The sequence below is a fragment of the Oryzias latipes genome, chromosome 3 (genome assembly GCF_002234675.1).
Source record: "Oryzias latipes chromosome 3, ASM223467v1".
NCBI classification, from domain to species: domain Eukaryota; kingdom Metazoa; phylum Chordata; class Actinopteri; order Beloniformes; family Adrianichthyidae; genus Oryzias; species Oryzias latipes.
The window spans coordinates 28,236,473-28,258,182 of record NC_019861.2 but is presented as its reverse complement, the minus strand read 5'-3'; the positions used below and the strand labels follow the sequence as shown (position 1 = coordinate 28,258,182).

General features: G+C 42.1%; 2 pseudogenes; both read left to right on the top strand.

The window, feature by feature from the left end:
- Nucleotides 1–3,733: 3,733 nt before the first annotated feature.
- LOC101174638 lies at nt 3,734–18,962 on the top strand (annotated as a pseudogene).
- Nucleotides 15,586–17,537, top strand: LOC101174392 (annotated as a pseudogene).
- Nucleotides 18,963–21,710: the final 2,748 nt, after the last annotated feature.

Here is a 21,710-nt window from a genome sequence, read left to right as displayed (position 1 = left end):
AAACAATGTTGTGCTGATGCAAATTGTAAGTAAATTGCCAATAAAGTTAAGTTGTTTTCAAAAATGTTAAAAAAGGAAGCAAACAGAGCAGTGGCGCCTCCAGAAGTTTTTCATGGGGGTGGCCGGTAGGCCACATTAAATCTTGGGGTGGCACACAAAAACCATGAGCTAAATTTTTTAAATTCATTCTACTAAACGTAGTAAAACAACCTTTAAAAAACCAACAGAAAGTTAAATGCCTACTGATTTTTTTCTAAAACATTAACTTATAGTTGATACTACTATAAATTCTAGTAGATATTATTAGGCCAGTGTTTTTCAACCATTTCTGAGCCACGGCACACTTTAACCTTGACAAAAATCCTGCGGCAAAGCAGCAAAAAAAAATGTAAAAAATTTTTTAGAAAAAAAGGAGAAACTCATAGTCTGTCTTGATCTACAGTCCCTCTGCAATCTCACATGCATTTTTGTGATAATTGTGGCAGAAAAAGCTGATGTAATAAAAGTTAAGTGAAAAGATTCAAAAACTGTTTGATGTGTGTTCCTTGTTGTTACAAGACGTTAAGAGGATAGACTCATTGTGCGCTGAGACGCTGTCACTTTAACCCAATGCATCATGGGAGATGTAAACAGCCGCCAAACGCAAAAAGACTAGGGTCTCTGAGCTTCATTGTTTTGTTCACTTTTCACGGTCTGACACCAGATTCTGTGGAAAGCTACACCACTAAAGATGAGCTTTATCTGGTACTTTTCTTGGAACTGAGCGGCTTTATGAGCAGAATCAGAACAAGGAAGTGAAGACTTTAACCACTTCTGATTGGTCAGACTGATGACATGTGATTAAGCCTCCTAGAATGATTGGTGGAGACAGTAAAAGGGGCGGGACCTTTCAGAAAACAGTTAAAACTGCAGCTATATCGGGGTACCGCCATTCTTATCAAAATGTTTTTAATAGAATCAAATAAACACAAAGAAAAAAGTATTTACGATCTTTCATATTCCTAATTTCAAAGTGTTTTATCAGGGGCTGTTTGGATGAACACAAAGCTGATATCCTGGATGGAAAATGTTTTAGATCAGTTAATGACGGTAATTTCCCACGGCACACTGGTGCGCTGCGGCACACTGGTGCGCTGCGGCACACTGGTGCGCTGCGGCACACTGGTGCGCTGCGGCACACAGCAGCAGCAGCAGCAGCAGCAGCAGCAGCAGCAGCAGCAGCAGCATGCTACCATCACAGCTTATTTAACATTATGAACTAATATACAACAATAAAACACAACACAAACTTTGTGTTACAGCAGAGCAGACAGACACACGAATCATAACTAATGTTACAAGTTAAGGCAGAGCAAACATTTAAGAATAAATATCTTAAAAATGACGTTATTTGCAATATTTGGGCCTACTTCAGTTTTGGTCATGATAGACCAAACAAGAGATTTTTCTTCTGCAACGTTGTTGTTGTAGGGCAGGTAGCATTCGAATTTAGAAAACGTGCATCTAGCTATGCGATAATACCCTTTTCTTTGTCTCTTTTCTCCTCTTCTTCTCTTTTCTTTCTAAATTGGGCACCAATTTTGACCTTTTTTGTCCATATTTCAGATGTTTTTGCATTTAGCATAAATGTCCTGACATAGGTATCAAGTCTGTTGACTAAACCAACTCTCATTTAAGTGAAGAATTTTTTTTGTTTTTCCATTTTTCTATTTGGGCATTTCACACCAAAATAACCAAAAAAGCATGATTTTTTTATACCTTTTTATACCCGCAGCGCCCCCCCCCCGTTCGTCAAACATTTCCAGAAGGAGCGCGTGCAGCTGCACCCAGGGGCGCCAATTCGCTACATGGCGGCGCAATTTTTATTTTTTCATCAAGCACTGAGCCGCGGCCCGCGACCGTTGCCCCCCTGGAAGAAGATCCAGCCAGGTTTGCGCATGCGTTTTGCGCTCCGTGCTCACCTCTCAGCCTGCATCCTTCACCCCGCGCCCCCTCCCTTCTCCTTCTTCACCCCGCGCCCCCTCCCTTCTCCTTCTCACACACATTTGCGTCTACTTCTCAAAGACAGGAGAGAGCGCAGCTGCGGGGCGGGGGCTCCGCCAGGTTTCAGGCTGTTACAAACTCTGTGATATAAGTAAACCAATAGTGGTGCATAAAGTATTTTACAAGAGCTGAGCCGCTGGCGCCGCCCCTCCGTCATTTTTCCGCCCCGGGCGATCGCCCGTATGGCCCGTGCCTAAAACCGCTACTGCTTCTAGATTTGTATTACATCTGAACCTGACCGTAATGATAAACATCCAGCAACTTGTAGCTTCATGCTGCTTCATGGTTTTGCCCACCCCCCTTTCTATAATCACCCTTCTATCTCCCTCTCTCTAACATCCCTCTCTCTTCTTCCCTCCTTTGCTTTTCCGTCCGGTCCAACACAAATGATTTTCAAATATGATTAGAAAGAATAAAGTTTGGCCTCGATTACAAAAGGGGTTTATTCAGACATACCTCTGGTTTGTCAGAAGATTCATAACCTCTATTGTTAAAGTAAAATAGGTCAAACACAAGAGGCCTTCAGCTCTCATCTGTTTACCCAGCTGTTGGACAGGACAAGTTAGAAGAAAAAAGATGTATAATTCAAATTTATCTTAAACAATATATGTCTGGAAAAAATGTGTGTCCTTATGAAGCTTGTGCACATATATTACCAGGCAAGGCACATATCAAACAAGTGATACATTTAAGATCCACAGACAATACATGTCGCAATGCAGTATCGGCTTTGCACATATCACAAAATACGGGAAATGGTAACTACGGAGGACATGCATCAGAAGTTTACACTACAGATACTACAGGAATTTTACCTTCTTCAGTATCTTTACTCCAGATATTTCCAGATATGACTTCAGGTCATATTCGGAACATGGATATGACCAAACTAAGACATAACCAGTATCTTCTGCCCGGATATCTTCAGATATGCTGCCTGTCTGGAAATGCACCAGAAATGGTCCAGATTCTTTACATAGTTAAGAGAGTATCCCCAACAGATATTTATGGATTCTGGCTCTTTTCACGCAGTGTGTTCCAACATGTTTGAGATGGAACAAAGTGTTCCAATGTGTCCTAAACTGTAAACAGGGAAGAGGTTAAAGGTGAAAAAGTCTTAATAAAAGAAGGACAAAAAGTACACCAAGGTTATCAAACAAAATTTACTTTTCTGGGGGAAAAGTCATCTAAGAAACTATTTTTTGGAGTTTTATGACAATTTAAATGTTTATATTCCATAACTTGAGGGATACATTAATTCCCAGTTAATTGTTTATCTTGGTTAAAATTCAAATAAGCATTTTAAAATAACATTGTGTTACATTAAATAAAATAATAAAGATAAATTGCCAATTTAAAATGTAGATCTTAAATTATTCTCCAACAAAATAATTTTACTAAATAGTGAAGAAATAAAATATATTGTTATTTAAAAATAATAAATAAACCAACAATCAATGAATCATTAACCTTCTTTGTGAAACTTTCAGCTTCAACAATTGTGACTTGAAATGTGTAAAAATAACATTTCTAAGATTTTCAAACAGAAATTGCACCTGTTTGGAAAACTTATTCTAACAAAAAGGGTCCTTTGCTTCTTTGCTTGGGAGTAAAAGTATCCCGCTCCAAAAAAAATGCAATCCTTAATCTGTTTAGGCTAATTTTCCTGGACTTTGAACGCACATTGTCTCAGTTCTGAACACTGACGAGAAGGGACCACAAGTGCTGGATAGGAGCAAAGCCAGAGGGATACAGAATCACTTTAGTCCTATAATTCGTCATCTTCAATGAAGACAGTTTTGATGTAAAAAAAAAAAAAGAAGAGGGACATTTTTGAAGAAGAATATGATCTCCAGGAGAAGTTCATCAGGAGTTTTTCTCTTTTTTTTCTGTGATCTTTTGGTCGTGGGGAATTGGCCAGGCAGGCCGAATTTTGGTTGTTCCAATGGAAGGAAGCCACTGGGTGAATATGGACATCATGATCAAAGCTTTCCACCTCCGAGGACACCATATTGATGTGGTGCGAACAAACAAGAGCTGGTACATCAAGGACGACGCCCCACACTAGCAAACCGTCACCGTTTCTGTCGCCAAAACCTTCGATAAGGATTTCATCAATCCAATCCTGAAAAAAAATGTTGCCAACAAGAGGGGAAAGACCTCTATCATGAGCTTTGTCAGTTTGCAGATTGAAATATTTAGGGCCTTGTTTGAAATGCACGGAATGATGTGTAAAATGGCAACCACCATGTTGGAGGATAAAGAACTGATGGGGGTTCTAAGGAGGAAAAAATATGACCTGGTTCTGACTGATCGGGCATGGGGAGCAGGGATAATACTGGCTCACACTCTTGAACTACCCCTAGTCTACAATGTGCGATGGGTTACGAGTGGAGAAGGGCATCTGACTATTACACCATCTCCATTATCTTACATTCCAATGACCGGCTCAGGACAGAAAGACAAAATGACTTTCATACAGTGAGTCAAGAACCTCCTCTTCTATGGTACCTGCGAAATCCAGGACATGTTTTTCATCTGCCCCCAGTACCAGACTGTTTGTAATCAATTCTTTGGCCCCAATGTGAAATATAATCATTTACTACAGGGAGCAGATTTGTGGCTCATGAGAGTGGACTTTGTGTTTGAGTTTCCCCGTCCCACCATGCCTAATGTTGTATATGTTGGTGGTTTTCATTGTAAGCCCTCTAAGCCACTTCCTGAACATTTGGAGCAGTTTGTGCAGAGTTCTGGAGAACATGGAGTCATCATCATGTCACTGGGAACATTTATTAATGAACTTCCTGATGAAAAGGTGAATAAGATCGCTGCAGCTTTTGCTAAACTGCCACAGAAAGTAATCTGGAGTTACAAAGGCAGCAGAACCTCCACTCTGGGCAACAACACTTTAGTGGTGGACTGGATGCCTCAGAATGACCTTCTAGGACATCCAAATATCAAGCTGTTTGTGGCTCATGGAGGAACTAATGGAGTCCAAGAAGCCATTTATCACAGAGTCCCAGTTGTGAGTCTGCCAATATTTTACGACCAATATGACAACCTTCTTCGTCTTCAAGCAAGAGGAGCAGCTAAAACAATTACAATAGCCACATTGGACAAAGAAGACAGCTTCCTGAAGGCCATACAGGAAGTCCTGACTGAACCCTCCTACAGGATGAACATGCAGAGACTCTCCAGGCTGCACAGAGATCAGCCAGTGAAGCCGATGGACAAAGCCCTCTTCTGGATAGAGTTTGTCATGAGACACAAAGGTGCTGCTCACCTGGTTACTGAGTCAAACAAGATGCCCTGGTACTCCTACTATTCTGTAGATGTAGTTGCATTTTCTTTTGCAGTTGCTGCATTTATATATTTTTCCCTGTTTGCATTTCTGAGATGGATATGCCTTGGGAAATGTCTGAGAAGAGAAAAACAACTACAGTCAACGAACAAGATTGGTTCACACCAAGCTGGGCTCAAACAAGAATAATCTCTTTTTAAAAAGATCAGTTCTGCTGTCTAAAGAGTTTAGAGATTCTTCTGGCACAAGAAGATAGATAGAAATAGAAATATATTTGCTTGTGTTCAATCTTTAATGGAAGAGTGCTATATTATGATCAATCAAGTTCATTTTGAAAACTCTGTGCAAAAATAAAAAAATTTCACTGCCATTACATTCACTGAAGGTTTCATTTTATTCAAGTCCAGAAAATTCTTTAATATTTGTAGTTCGTAATGCAGAGGAACTATCCCTAATCTAACATGCATAAAATCCTTTAGCATAACAGTGACATTTTTTAATGAATACTTGTCCTGTCCAACAGATGAGAGATGAGGGCTTCTTGTGTTGGACATGTTTAAATTTAACAATAGAGGTTATTAATCTTTAGACAAACCAGAGGTATGTCTGAATAAACCCCTTTTGTAATTGAGGCCAAACTTTATTCATTCTAATCATATTTGAAGATCTTTGATGTTTGGACTGGACGGAAAAGGAAAGGAGGGAAGAAGAGAGAGGGATTTTAGAGAGGGAGGGGTAGGAGGGTGATTATAGAAGGGGGGGGGGGGTAAAACCATGAAGCAGCATAAAGCAACTGGTTTCTGGATGGTAATACTCATTACGGTTAACGCACTCAAATGTTAAAAACACACCTGTTGGCACCAAAAATGTTAACATGTCAACATGTACACAACGCAAATACTGTTCACACACGCATACTTATGCCTTCAAACCAACTAGTGTGAAATATTTCATTCAATCACGCAAAGTATTAGTGCAAAGGTGAGCTAACACCAGTGCTCAGTGAGTTTTTATGTTCTTCTGAAATGGATGATGGAATATAAAAAGAAGAAGGGAGAATGACCAGTCATCCCCACACCAAGACCCCCCGCCGCAGCAGCAGCGGCAGCCAGAACCCCCTCAAGCCCGCACGGCAGCAGATGGAGAGCAACCACCCCCCGGGTGGTCAATCCCGCCACCCAGGCCAGGGCAAGCAGTACCGCCACGGGGCCCCCAGAGCCAGAGAGCAGGGAGGCATGTGGGGACAGAGAGTGCAGCTCCGGCCCAACCTGGAGAACAGCCACCCCGCTGTACGGGGATGGCCCAACGCGGGGCCCCGCCCCAGAAGAGTGCCCACAGCCCCAGACGAGCACCTCCTCACCACCCAGGAGTTCTGGGCATCCCCCCGCCGCAACCCCAGGTACGAGCCAGGACCCCCCAAGGGAACCCCGCCCTGCGCTCCATGCAGCCACCCACCCGGCCCACAGTTGATCCAGGAAGGAGCAAGGCAGGGGCCAGCTGTACCCGCCCTGGAGTAAGACATCCAGGAGAAGAGGGGGTCCACAAGAAGTGTTGTAAACATGGCCCATAGATGTAGTTGCATTCTCTTTTGCAGTTGTCCAACCTGTCATGGTGAAATATCATTTAAAATGAACGCATTCAAAATATATAAGTTACACACACAGGCCAACCAAGAGCTGGAGACCTCCCTTTGTTGCCTGGCAGATTGAAATTCCACGGACTGGTCCAAGTATTTGGTGTGGGTCGAGTATGCTCATAATACTCATCCCTCTTCTGCCACAGGTTTGTCTCCGTTTGAGGCCGCCCTCGGGTACCCACCATCACTGTTCCCCTCGCAAGAACTGGACTTGGCAGTGCCCTTGGTGCAGGTCCATCTCCGTAGGTGCCAGGACATTTGGCACCAAACCAGGGCTGCTCTCCGTGGCACAGGTAAGTGCACTCTCTGTCCCCCTTGGCTGCACCAAGAGCAGCCAACTGCTGTGGCGGTTAGCAACCGTTCTGCCAACCGCCACTGGGTGATGGGACCCACCTATCAGCCAGGTCAGAGGGTTTGGTTGTCCTCGCGGAACATTACTATTCAGGCCACATCTCGCAAACTCGCCCCCTGTTACATGGGACCCTACACCATAGACAAAGTCATTAACACCTCCTGTGTCCGTCTCCGGCTCCCTGCAGCCCTCAAGGTCCATCCATCTTTCCACGTTTCACAGATCAAGCCTGTTTTGGACAGCGCGCTTTGCCCACCTTTCGCTTCCCTTCCACCCGCCTGGGTCATTGAGGGCGCTCCCGCCTACACTGTCAGTCGTGTTTTGGACGTCCGACGCCGGGGTCGTGGCCACCAATTCCTGGGGGATTGGGAGGGTTACAGTCCAGAGGAATGCTCCTGGGTTTCCTGTTCCCTCATCCTGGACCATACCCTCATTGACTACTTCTACCGTGCCCACCTGGATCGGCGTCCTGGACCGCGTGGAGGCGGTCGTTGAGGGGGGGGGGGGGGTACTGTCATGGTGCCTCTGTCAGACTCCTCCCCCTCCAGCTCTGCTCTACTCCTGATCACCGCCAGCTGTCGTCACTCAGCTCATCACCCTCTGCAGCTCCATTATTCTAAGCCAGTTCGTTGCCCCTTATGGAAAACCACTTCACGAGTGACGTCAGTTGGACCCTCTGCCAAGCCTCTTGGAAAACCTGAAGACCTCTTGGCCTACGCTAACCGTGCTAACGCTTCCAGCCACGCCACAAGCCACTGTCCAGTCTGGACCTCTTCTAATCAAAGCATAAAACCATCCTGGAAGAAATAAATCATTTCTTACCTGCCACTTACCTGTCTTTATTCTGGGTTCTAGCACCTGTGTTCGCCACGCTCTGAGAATCATGACAAGCAGAGTCGATAAATGAGCCGGGTTCATTTTTTTAATTTTTTTTTTTTTTTTTCCCCTTAACTTGTTCTGTCCAACAACTGAGCAAACAGATTAGAGCTGAAGGCCTTTTGTGTTGGACAGGTTTTCTTATCACAAAAAGAGGTTATATAACTTCTAAAAACCAGGGTGCAAATTTGTGCAATGCCCTTTTTGTTACTTTATTATTTTTTATTTATATGTTACAATTAGTGTGTGGGGGGAGAGGGGAAGAATGTGAGAGGTTGGAAGGGGCTGGAAGAGAGTAAAAGGAAGAGAGGTGAAAAAGTGGGGGATACAAGCACCGATTTGAAGAAGTTATTAATTTAAGCTGTAACAATTATACCAGATCTGCTGAGACGACAAATATTACTTCCAAAGGTGAAATTCTGACATGAAGATGAGCGCAAGATACACTGTAGGTTAGGAGGAGGGATGAAGCAGACAGGGAGCAGTGTGGCAGTGTGCACATGGGGGTGGATATACATGCATGCTGCCAGAGTGAACCGTGTGATCATAAAGGGAACCACATCCTACCCAGCCCACCCAGCCAGGTGCAGATGAGGCCCCCCCGGCGCCGAGAGGCATTGGCGAACCCGGGGTCTGGGCCTCCAGGCCACAGGACAGGCGTGCTTAGCCGTACCAGGCGGCAGCCATGGGGGCCACCGGACACCGAGACACGGGCGAAGGACGAGGCCAGGGCCCCGAGAACCCATGAACCGCCCACCACCCAGCCGACGCCTCGTCTCCGCAAGCCAGCCCCGGCACCCAACCCAAGCTGTGTTCATTTTTTCCACAGTCGTTTCTTATCATTACAATTATCAATATCATTACAATTACAGTAATTACAATTATCATTGTAATAACTGCAAAAGCCCTTCCATTGGCCTCATGTCCCCGCTGGTCTCCTCCCGGATGGCACCTTAGCTGATTGGAGCCGCCGGCAGCAAGTTCCTGGCGAGATGTTACGCCTCTCCCGGAGCACTCCACTGACGGCCCGGTAGACGTCGGTCCGCCCCCTGTCCATTACCGCGCAGGCCTCCAATGCCTGCTTAGGCAGCAGTGGAACCGGGCGGTATGCCCGTCCCGCCTCCGGCCGTCTCCGTACTCCGGCGGTCTGCCCTTGCTGTCCGCGAGGTCTGCCGCTCGTCATGGGAGCTGAGCTGGACGCCGCAGGTTCTCTCCGGGCCCCTGGCCAGGTCTGAAGCACCGCCAAGGCCACCCGGATCCACCCCCTCTTCCTCAGAAGATGGACTCCTCGACGGAGGAGCTGTGCCTGAGGATGGTCCTCTCCACGCCACTGCGTCCTCACCTTTTTGTGGTCTCCTCTGCAATCCCACTTCTGACACCATATGTGACGGGGTCCCGCCGAAAAAAGGATGCAGAGGAGCCAAGGTGAGGAGATTCTGTCTTTATTCAGGACACAATAGCTCTACGCAGGGCCACACAGCACGCGACACCTCCGTCTCAGTCCTCCATTACTTCCTGTGATGCTTCCTTTTGAATAGTGCGCCCCTCCCATTGGGCGTGGCTCTTAATAATCCTCCAGGTGGCATCACAGGAATCTATATTATACATTAAATAAATAAATACACCAACAATAAAATATGGTGTGCCCCCCCCTCGTCATCTGACGGTGCCACACCATCACAGGTTAATTAAGCTAAATTAAAAAAGATTGGTACACATTTTGTGTCACAGCAGATTACTTGATAAAACAAGTCATTTTGATCACGCAAATTTTATTTTCATAATGCTATTGAACATTTTGTGCACGTCCCTGACATTGCTGTCCACCCTGTCATTTTGGAATGATTGTCTCTTTTTCAAAAAACTAATTTTTTAATAGACATCACAACCAGCATTTTGTCTTTCTTCACTGGAGACTGAAACAGTGGCTAGTTGCAGAGTAAATATTTACACTTTTGTTTAGTAATTTTAATCATATTAGGTGTGTAGTCAGATGTTGTCAAGCTTAACATGTCCACCCTGTCATTGTGAAATAGGATTTAATATAAAAGCATTCATAATACATAAGTTAAACAGTACACAGTCTACTTGCTAACTGAATCATGTGGCTAAGTGAAGATCCACAATGTGCTTCATAAATGCTAACATTAACCAAAAATGTCCACCCTGTCAGCAAACCTTCTTTGACAGGGTTGACATGGTTCATGACAGGAAGGACATTTTGATAGTTTATGGCAACAAACTAATAGTGTTACATCCAACTGCATTTCCTACTGACATTTTATAACTTAAATTTCCCCTTGTGGGATTAATAAAGTATAATTGAATTGAATTGAATTGAATAACAATAAATAACAGTTTATAACAGTGAAGGTTGCTTACCGATAGAATGAAGAAATTGCATGTGAGATTTGTCTCTGAGCATATTGGCCACATTTCTTACACCGCCTTTTGCCGTCTCAGACCCTTATGGGTAGGATCACAGTGAAAAGGGAGACAACAACTAAAGAGATTGAGTTCACCACAGATTTCCAGGAGAGGCTACTCCATTTTTAAGTGACATTTCACACTGGAGTGCTCTACATCATTGGTGAACAAGCACCACATATCTTCTGCTTCATATCAACCTCCAGAAGACATGACCCTGTTTTATTTTATTTTTTTATTTAACCTTTATTTAACCAGGAAAGTCCCATTCAGATTAAAAACCTCTTTTACAAGGGAGCCCTGGCCAAGAGGCAGCAAAAGATTACAGACATAGACAACAAACGCAATTACATTCAATTATAAAAACAGTTACATTTAAAGAAGTTGACCTCAAGTGCTCTCAGTCTGACATTAAAATCATTTAAAGAGATAAGTTCAGGGAGCTTCCAGGTTTTTGCAGTGTGTTCCATGAAGTGGGAGCAGCGTGACAAAAAGATCTTTTTCCCAGTTCTGTGCGGACAAATGGAACACTGAGCAAGTGTTGATCATTTGAACGCAATGAATACGAATCAACATTTCTCCTCGTAAGTAATTCACCAATGTAGGAGGGAAGCAGTCCAAGCATGGTCTTGTAAATAAAAAATGTACCAGTGTCCTTGCCTTCTTGTGGACAAAGATGACCACCGCACACGAGAGTACAGTTCACAGTGATGTGTTAATGCTCTACAATTGGTGATAAACCTCAGAGCAGCATGATACACAGAGTCTAATCTGTAAAGACAATGAGTTGAAGCATTCATGTACAAAAGGTCCCTGTAGTCTAAAACAGATAAAATGTTGCTGTCACAAGCCGTTTTTTTAACCTCGAAAGAGAAGCAAAGCTTATTTCTAAAAAGAAAACCCAATTTCAGTTTTAGTTTCTTCACAACATTTTCAATGTGGGACTTGAATGTCAAGAAATCATCAAGTAAGAGCCCAAGGTATTTGTACTCATGTACTTGCTCTATAGCATCTCTGTGAAGAGTGAGAATCTTAGGGAGATCTTCTGGCACCTTTTTGGTATTAGAAAAGAACATAAATTTGGACTTTTCAGCATTTAGGACAAGTTTCAATTGCAGAAGTGTAAGCTGCACATTATCAAAAGCGTTCTGCAAAGATTCAACTGCTTTTGCTGGAGTTGGTCCAAAGTAATAGATAATTGTGTCATCAGCATAAAGATGAATATTAGCATCTTGAAGATTTTGTCCTAGTTCATTAATGTATAAAATGAAAAGTAGAGGTCCTAATATTGAACCCTGTGGCACCCCCCTGTGGACATTTAAAAATTCAGAGGACAAGCCATCACATCTAACACTGAGTCCTTTCATTCAAGTAATTTCTAAACCAGGAAAGCACAGTATTGGAGAATCCAAAACAGCTAAGCCGATACATTAAAACCGCATGGTCCACAGTATCAAAGGCTTTAGACAAATCAATAAAAAGCGAAGCACAATGTTGCTTTTTGTCAAGAGCAAGAAGTATGTCGTTGACGGCTTTTGTAGCAGCTGTGATTGTGCTGTGTTTCTTCCTGAAAACTGATTCCAGCATGGAAAGAAGTTCAATAATCTTTAAATAGTCTTTTAGTTGATCACAAACAAGGGATTCGAGAATTTTTGACAATACACACAAATTTGATATGGGTCTATAGTTAGATAGGACTGCTGGATCACCTCCCTTTAATACAGGACAAACAAAGGCAGATTTCCAAATAGCAGGTATTTCTCCACTTTGGATTGAGAGCTTAAAAAGTATTGTAAGGGGCTGTGCCACAAAATCAGCTGCTGCTTTCAGAAAAAAAGGTTCTATCGAATCTGGACCAGGAGGTTTCCTGGGATCAAGCATCCTAAGTGCCTTATGCACTTGCTGCACCGTAAGAAGAGTTAAGTTTAAGGGGTCCCCAGAGGAGAGTGGAGGATCTGGGCAGGAAGTATTGAGTGCAGCACCTTTTTGATTAAAAAAGGTGCAGCACTCAAATTGCCATCTGGGCCCACCTTGATTTAGTTCTGAAGATACTGAGAGAACGTCACCCACTAGTTAGCGTACTTCATTTTTTCCGCAACAGGCCTGCAACACAGTATCTGCAAAAAGGAAATTTCTTCTACCTCTCAACAGAACCCTACAAGTGTGGGTTCAAACAAATAACATTGAATATCTTTGAGGCTAGTCATGGCAAGGGGGCACCAGATGGTGTGGATGGAGCCCTCAAGAGTTTGGTAGACTGGATTGTAGCCCATGGAGGAGACATTCCTGATGCCCAGAGCTTGTATGAAAAGCTGAAAAGCCTGAAGACATCTGTTGAACTGCTCTATGTCCCAGAGAGTGATATTGAATCCAAGACTGAGGTACCTGCAATAGCTGCCAAAAAAGACTGCTTGGAGATGTGTCTGAGTGATATTGTTGTTGTTTTTTTCTTCAAACCAATCATTCTCTCCTTAAAACAACATTTTTCTTCTCATTTTAATATAATATTATTATTAATCTCTACATTGTGACCATGTTTACAACAGTTGATACTTCTGTGTTTTGAAAAAGGACCCTACCCACAGGTCACTATCAAATCCAAGTCCCTCATTGGTCACAGTTCAGCGTTCTTCGTGATTTTGCAGCCAAGTTTAACCGGTTAAACTTCCAGGGCGCGATCAATGAACACCCGTTTTGTATGTAGAGCCCGCAACCGGGTTTAAAAACTTGCCCAAAATTTGGGCTTCCACGTTCCATTGAAAGTGGCTTCTTGAACGCAAGTCGATGGGTGTTTAGGCACCTTCGGTTGAACCGGTCACTCAAACGTGCTTTTTTTTTCACGACTGTTTGTGCGTGCATTGTCTGCTTGCAGTTAATTTATAAAAAGTGTGGGAGCTTGACCAACATGCATTTCTAACAGCACAGCATCCACCTAACACAATAAATGTGAAGTTAAATGGAGAATCTCATATTTTTTGTCGGGATATTGGGAAGTCTCAAAGGCACCTTATGGGGATTTTGACCCTAAACTTGTTTTAAATTTGTGGTTTTGTTGCAGCATTGACCACCATCATCTTAAAATGTTAATAGATATTAGGTCAACCATTGCTAGATCTTCATGAACTGTGAATGCAGGAGAAACCATGCTGGTAATTTGGAGCCCTTGGAGTATGGAAATGTACACATATTGTCTTAATCCAGCCCTTTAGCAGGATATCCATGTGTTTGTAGCAAAAACTCTAGTCCTTTAAAGTCTAGCTGTCAAACTAAATCATTACACTACACTGATACATCGCGAACAGCTGGAATTTCTTTAACCTTTAATCTGAATAAGTTATTTATTTAAGCTTTAACAATTATACCAGATCTGCTGAGACGACAAATATTACTTCCAAAGGTGAAATTCTGACACGAAGATGAGCGGAAGATATCTGTCCATCAATACACTGTAGGTTAGGAGGAGGGATGAAGCAGACAGGGAGCAGTGTGGCAGTGTGCACACGTGGGGGTAGAGATACATGCATGCTGCCAAAGTGAACAGTGTGTTCATAAGGGGAACCAGATCCTTCCCAGCCCGACCAGCCAGACCAGTAGAGGGGAGGAGAAATCCCCAGGCCAGGAACGCCCCCGGCGACAGGACCCAAGCAACCCGGGGAGGGGGAGGGGGGGCGACCACCCACCCAGCCAGGTACAGAGGAGGCCCCCCTACAGGGGGCCCCCCGGCGCCAAGAGGCATAGGCAAACCGGCGTCTGGGCCTCCAGGCCACAGGACATGCGGGCTGAGCCGTACCAGGCGGCAGCCATCGGGGCCACTGGGCGCCGGACACCGAGATATGGGCCAAGGACAAGGCCAGGGCCCCGAGAACCCATGAGCCGCCCACCACCTAGCCAGCCCCAGCACCCGAACCAAGCCGTGTTAATTTTTTCCACAGTCATTTCTTTACCATCTGCTAAATTATCATTTTAATCACTGCAAGTTTGAAACTGAATTTGATGTTTTTTTTTTTTTTTAAATACACTATCACGAAAACTCAGTCACTGCACTTCCCTGTGAGGACTTGAAGCTCCCAGCAAATCCTTTCAGTTTGTGAACAATCTTGCATTCTTCGGTTGGGCAGTGCTGCTCCATGATAACACACATGGCAGCTTTTGCAGCTCCCCATAGATTAGAGCAAAGACAAAGCCCCCATAAAGAAAAAGAATTAGAATTTAACACCAGCTAATTCTGCAGGTTATTGAGTTTTGGAACACAACCCTGTTAGCATCTGAGAGCTGGAGATGACTCAGGGCCTTGAGCACTCAGCTGATTGTACACCGCCGTCCAGTGGACATATACCTCTATAACAGCGACCCAAAATAACTGCTTTTCTTGTTCCAACATGTTTGAGATGGAACAAGCTGTTCCAATGTGTCCTAAACTGTAAACAGGGAAGCAGTTAAAGGTGAAAAAGTCCTAATGAGAGAAAGACAAAAAGTACACCGAGGTTAACAAACAAAATGTACTTTTCTGGGGAAAATGTCATCTATGAAAATTTTGACACTTTATGACAATTTGAAAGTTTATATTCCATAACTTGAGGGATACATTAATTCCCAGTTACTTGTTTATCTTGGTTAAAATTCAAATAAACATTTTAAAATAACATTGTTACATTGAATAAAATAATAAAATAAAATGTATTGTAATCTAAAAATTGTAAAATAAACCAACAATCAATGAATCATTAACCTTTTTTGTGATAATTTCAGCTTCAACAATTGTGACTTGAAATGTGTAAAAATAACATTTCTAAGTTGCAGAAATTGCAGCCGGTTGGAAAACTCAGTTTTAACAAAAAGGGTCCTTTGTTTCTTTGCTTGGGAGTAAAAGTCTCCCGCCCCAAAAAAGTACAATCCATAATCTGTTTAGGCTTATTTTCCTGGACTTTGAACGCACATACTCTCAGTTCTGAACACTGACAAGAAGGGACCACAAGTGCTGGATAGGAGCAAAGCCAGCGAGATACAGAATCTCTTCATTTCTGTAATTCTTTGTCTTTAATGAAGACAGGATTGATGTAAAAATAAAAAATAGAAGAGGGACATTTTTGAAGAAGAATATGATCTCCAGGAGAAGTTCATCAGGAGTTTTTCTCGTTTTCTCTGTGATCTTTTGGTCATGGAGAATTGGCCAGGCAGGCCGGATTTTGATTTTTCCGCTGGAAGGAAGCCACTGGGTGAATATGGACATCATGATCAAGGCTCTCCACTCCCGAGGACACCATATTGATGTGGTGCGAACAAACAAGAGCTGGTACATCAAGGACGACGCCCCACACTACAAAACCGTCACCGTTTCTGTCGCCAAAACGTTCGATAAGGACTTCATCAATCCAATCCTGAAAAAGATTTTTGCCATCGAGAGGGGAAAGACCTCTATCATGAGCTTCGTCAGTTTACAGATTGAAATGTTTATGGCCATGTTTGACATGCACGGTATGATGTGTAAAATGGCAACCACCATGTTGGAGGATAAAGAACTGATGGGGGTTTTAAGGAGGAAAAAATATGACCTGGTGCTGACTGATCCGGCATGGGGAGCAGGGATAATACTGGCTCACGCTCTTGAACTACCCCTAGTCTACAATGTGCGATGGGTTACGAGTGGAGAAGGGCATCTGACTATTACACCATCTCCATTATCTTACATTCCAATGACCGGCTCAGGACTGACAGACAAAATGACTTTCATACAGAGAGTCAAGAACCTCCTCTTCTATGCTCTCTGGGAAATCCAGGACATGCTCTTCATCTGCCCCCAGTACCAGACTGTGTGTGATCAATTCTTTGGCCCCAATGTGAAATATACTCATTTATTACAGGGAGCAGATTTGTGGCTCATGAGAGTGGACTTTGTGTTTGAGTTTCCCCGTCCCACCATGCCTAATGTTGTATACGTTGGTGGTTTTCATTGTAAGCCCTCAAAGCCACTTCCTGAACATTTGGAGAAGTTTGTGCAGAGTTCTGGAGAACATGGAGTCATCATCATGTCACTGGGAACATTTGTCAGTGAACTTCCTGATGACATGGCAAATGAGATCGCTGCAGCTTTTGCTAAACTGCCACAGAAAATAATCTGGAGTTACAAAGGCAGCAGACCCTCCAGTCTGGGCAACAACACTTTAGTGGTGGACTGGATGCCTCAGAATGACCTTCTAGGACATCCAAAGATCAAGCTGTTTGTGGCTCATGGAGGAACTAATGGAGTCCAAGAAGCCATTTATCATGGAGTCCCAGTTGTTGGTCTGCCAATATTTTACGACCAATATGACAACTTACTTCGTCTTCAAGCAAGAGGAGCAGCTAAAATAATTACACCAGCCACAGTGGACAAAGACGACAACTTCCTGAAGGCCATACAGGAAGTCCTGACTGAACCCTCCTACAGGATGAACATGCAGAGACTCTCCAGGCTGCACAGAGATCAGCCAGTGAAGCCGATGGACAAAGCCCTCTTCTGGATAGAGTTTGTCATGAGACACAAAGGTGCTGCTCACCTGGTTACTGAGTCAAACAAGATGCCCTGGTACTCCTACTATTCTGTTGATGTAGTTGCATTTTCTTTTGCAGTTGCTGCATTTATATATTTTTCACTGTTTGCATTTCTGAGATGGATATGCTTTGGGAAATGTCTGAGAAGAGAAAAACAACTACAGTCAGCTAACAAGATTGGTTCACACAAAACTGGGCTCAAACAAGAATAATCTCCTTTTAAAAAGATCAGTTCTGCTTTCTAAAGAGTTTAAAGCTTCTTCTGGCACAGTTAAAGATCCAGTGTTTAGGCAGAAGGTGGAAGTCACACTAATAGAAATGTTTTTACTTGTGTTCAATTAATGGAAGAGTCTTTTATTAGGATCAATCAAGTTCATTTAGAAAACTTTGAGAAAAAATAAAAACATTTCACTGCCATTACGTACACTGAAGGTTTCACATTATTCAAGTCCAGCAAATGCTTTAATACTTGTAGTTTGTAATGCAGAGGAACTATCCTTTATCTAACATACATAAAATCCTTTAGCATAACAGTTACATTTTTTAATGAACAATCTTTTTGAGGGGCAATTTTGTCTGACACATCACTACCCCCAAGGTCAGGTCTGCTAGAAGACAGCTGGAAGAGTTTTATAAAGAGAGTAAAATAATAGTGATTCCATTCATTACAATGATGGGCACTTTTGCGATCATCTTAAGTGATGAACTCATTTTGGCGCTCAGTCAACATAAGTTTAACGTTTTGCAAAGACATCTACTCTGCACCCACACAGCTGCAGCATGTGCAAAGACATTGGCTGCCTGTTTCTCAGTAAACCTGTTTTGAATTTGTGGTATTGTTGCAGCATTGACCACCATCATCTTAAAATTATGTCTGCAAGGCGATGAAAATCATCACACAAGAGTCCTTTAGATCAGACTAAGTATAAACACAAACAGACTCCATATATTAACCTCTGCATTTATTGTAAAGTTTTTCATCCATTTTTTTACAGGATCTTAACCGTTTTCCATCGTTTTCGTCGTTCTGTTCAGCATCCAACAGTAGTGCAGCTGATTGTAAACACTTGCAGTAACAGAATGATGCCACATGATATCACTATTTCACCACATTCAGTTTGGATTTTACATTCATTATTTGTATTACAGTTTTTCTCCATTGGTTTGGCTCATTTCTTGAAACAGACCGGACGTTCTTAACACTCTTGGTACTTTTGCCAAAATAATGTGAATGGTTCGGCACAACACCATGGTTCACCTGCAAAAGCTCATATCTCTCCCGAAACAATTCACGCATGTGTCAAAACTAAATTTCCTTGTCATTCAAACAATCAGTGCCCCCAAAATACTTTGTCCCTTTGGCATTGTGTACGCACTGCAAGTCAAAATGATTACTTTATAATATAAACACAAACAAAAAAACAAAGAAAATGTTATGCAGCCTACAGTGCTGTAAATAATGCTTGAGTTTCACAACTAACAGTTCTTCACTGGTCGCTGTCCTCACCCTGTTGGCCATCCTCACACTGCTGTCTGTCTGGCCACAGATTCTCATCCACATCACAGAGTATATTCTCCCTTGCGATGCAACAAGGGAAGAAACGGCGTGCATGTCGCAACCACCCCCAACACTGATCTCCTGTAATATCCTCACACGCAGCATCCATTGCATGGAGCAGGGACCTCTGATCTTGAGCCCGATGCTCATACACTCTCCACCTCTATGCTGAGAAAAACTCCTCAATAGGTGTGAAGAAACTGGATTCTCTAGAAAGGACTGTATTAAATTTTAGTTCGTAACCCCGTCAGTTTCTTACACACAGAAATAATGAATAATGACTCAGAGACAAAACTTATCTTTTGTGGAGGTTTTACTTCGCACAAACATGAAGGGGACAGACATATGAACATGGTACATTCAAAGTCCGAACCAAAGAGTTCAGGGACGGGCTTTGGTATAAAAACCCTGCATTTGCATATTCAGAAGATCGTCCGATGGACCCTGTGTGAAAATCACGCCCACAGGTTACTGCTGGAGAGAAGCTCCAAGGCTAAAGTGAAGATATGTCTGAGGCCTGCTTAGCAGGTCACACATCCACAGAAAAAAGGGAGTATGTGAAGAAACTGTTAGAAAAATAGTTTGGCTGTGCTTTCTTCAAATGTAATATAATTTTGAGATGACAATACATGCTTAGTGAATTAAGTTTAAACCACTAGTGTAATAAAAGTTAAAGGCAGTTTCTAACTATTCTTCACAATAGGACTGAGGAAAGGAGAGTAAGCTGGTAGGAACACTATGAACATTCCTTGGATGAGTAGTGAACCAGGCCCTGATGAGCGGGCCACGGTGGAAATTCACATTATCCCATACAATACTGTAACATATAGTGGTAGGTGAGGCCCTACGAGACCTCTCTCAGTTTCAGGGATCAAATCAAAATAATAATAAATTTATCAATTGTTCCAAGGGATTCATATATCGTATTCATGGTATTATGTTCTTGACTAATTTTGACAATTGAACAGACTATTGTGCATGTGATGACTTACACAATGAAATGATGCTGACTCATTTTGGAGTGTACACACCATTAGACTGAGAATCAACAATCAGTTTAGATCAACAAGATCTATTCACTTGGAAATTGTGCTAAATCTAGGCTACCTGTACTTAACCTCTTGCAAAGATGAACTGAGACATTGAGACATGTACTGAGACATTTGCAATTTGATGAAATTAACGAGAAATGCCATTCTGTTGTGAACAATTGCCAAGTGGTTTGGAGGTTTGTCCATGTTGTTTTGAGAATTTAATTTCTGTTTCAAGAAATGAGCTGAACCAATGGAGAAACACTGTAAATTAAAATAGATGAAGTATTTTCAGGAATTAAAAAAAAGGAAGAAATGTTCTGCCCTTTGCTGAATGCAGTTTACAAATTCATGCATTAAAAGACTAATAAAAATATCAATTGTAACAAATGCAAATTGTTTATCGGCCTTATGGATTTATGAGTGAGGGTTTGCCAGAGCTTTTTAAAATGTCTAAAACAGTTCATTGACTGATTCAGATAAGGGGGTTAAATGCGTTATAGAAATCATTTGTGTAACATTCGTGTATAGAAACATTTACTCTAATGGTAATATTGAAAAGACAAAAAAGGAAATTATTAGGAGATCTTTCCTGCAAGTCACAATGAACATAAAGCGCGTTGAACATAAACCCACACTGCAAAGTATAGCAAGCTACACCCAGGTTTTTAGCTCTGACTGGTATTAAGATGGTGCAAATATTTCTTTCTAACTAGTTTTATACTGAAGCTTTTTGTACAAAGGTTTGCAGAAAAACCAAGTTTGCATTTAAAGCCTTTTAGGAGCACTTGTCAAACATCACTCACTTTCCCTGCAAAAGACAAATCTAAGAAAGTATTTCATTCTGTTCTGTTTGGATGCTGTAATTTGGTAAATAAAGGGTAAACATTCACCCATCAAAAAAAGGCCATGTTCTAGAATAGTGGTTAAAAAAACGAAGAAAAAAAACAAAACGCTCATAGTTCTTTTTCTGCCACTGTGGGTGTTTTCAGTATCTATGTAAACAGAATAGGAAGTGCTGCATTATATATTTGTATTCTTGCACTTCATTTATACAAGTGACATTTCAGCAGCCCCATAACTTAACTCAGACTGCTGGATAAATTATAGCTTAGACAGATGGATGGATTTATGCAGGGGGGGTGATTCAGCACAGCAGTACCATTTTTAAGGATGCTCTATGGGATTGACGAGCCAAGAGGTTCATTTTTCAGCCAATCTTTGTTTTTCCAATTGGCATAAGTGGTTGGTTAGGTAAATAAATATACAATTTGGTTTGATTTCGGTAATGTAAGAAAAAATGCTTTCCTAAACATGCACATTTTTAAAAATGTATAACATCAATGATGTGCTGTTCCCTAGCAAAGAAAAATGTGTATCACAACCGTATTCCTGAATGCATGTATCATTGGAAATCATGAAGATGCTTTCTTTCTTTTTTATTACCAAGTGAATGAAGCACTATAGTACGGTGGCCCAGAAGGGTCACAACACAACACATTAACTTTATACACAACACATTAACTTTACACACAACACATTAACTTTACACACAACACACTAACTTTACACACAACACACTAACTTTACACACAACACACTAACTTTACACACAACACACTAACTTTACACACAACACATTAACTTTACACACAACACATTAACTTTACACACAACACACTAACTTTACACACAACACACTAACTTTACACACAACGGATTAACTTTACACACAACACATTAACTTTACACACAACACATTAACTTTACACACAACACACTAACTTTACACACAACACACTAACTTTACACACAACAGATTAACTTTACACACAACACATTAACTTTACACACAACACATTAACTTAACACACAACACATTAACTCACAACACAATAACTCACAACACAACACATTAACTCACAACACAACACATTAACTCATGGCCCAGAAGG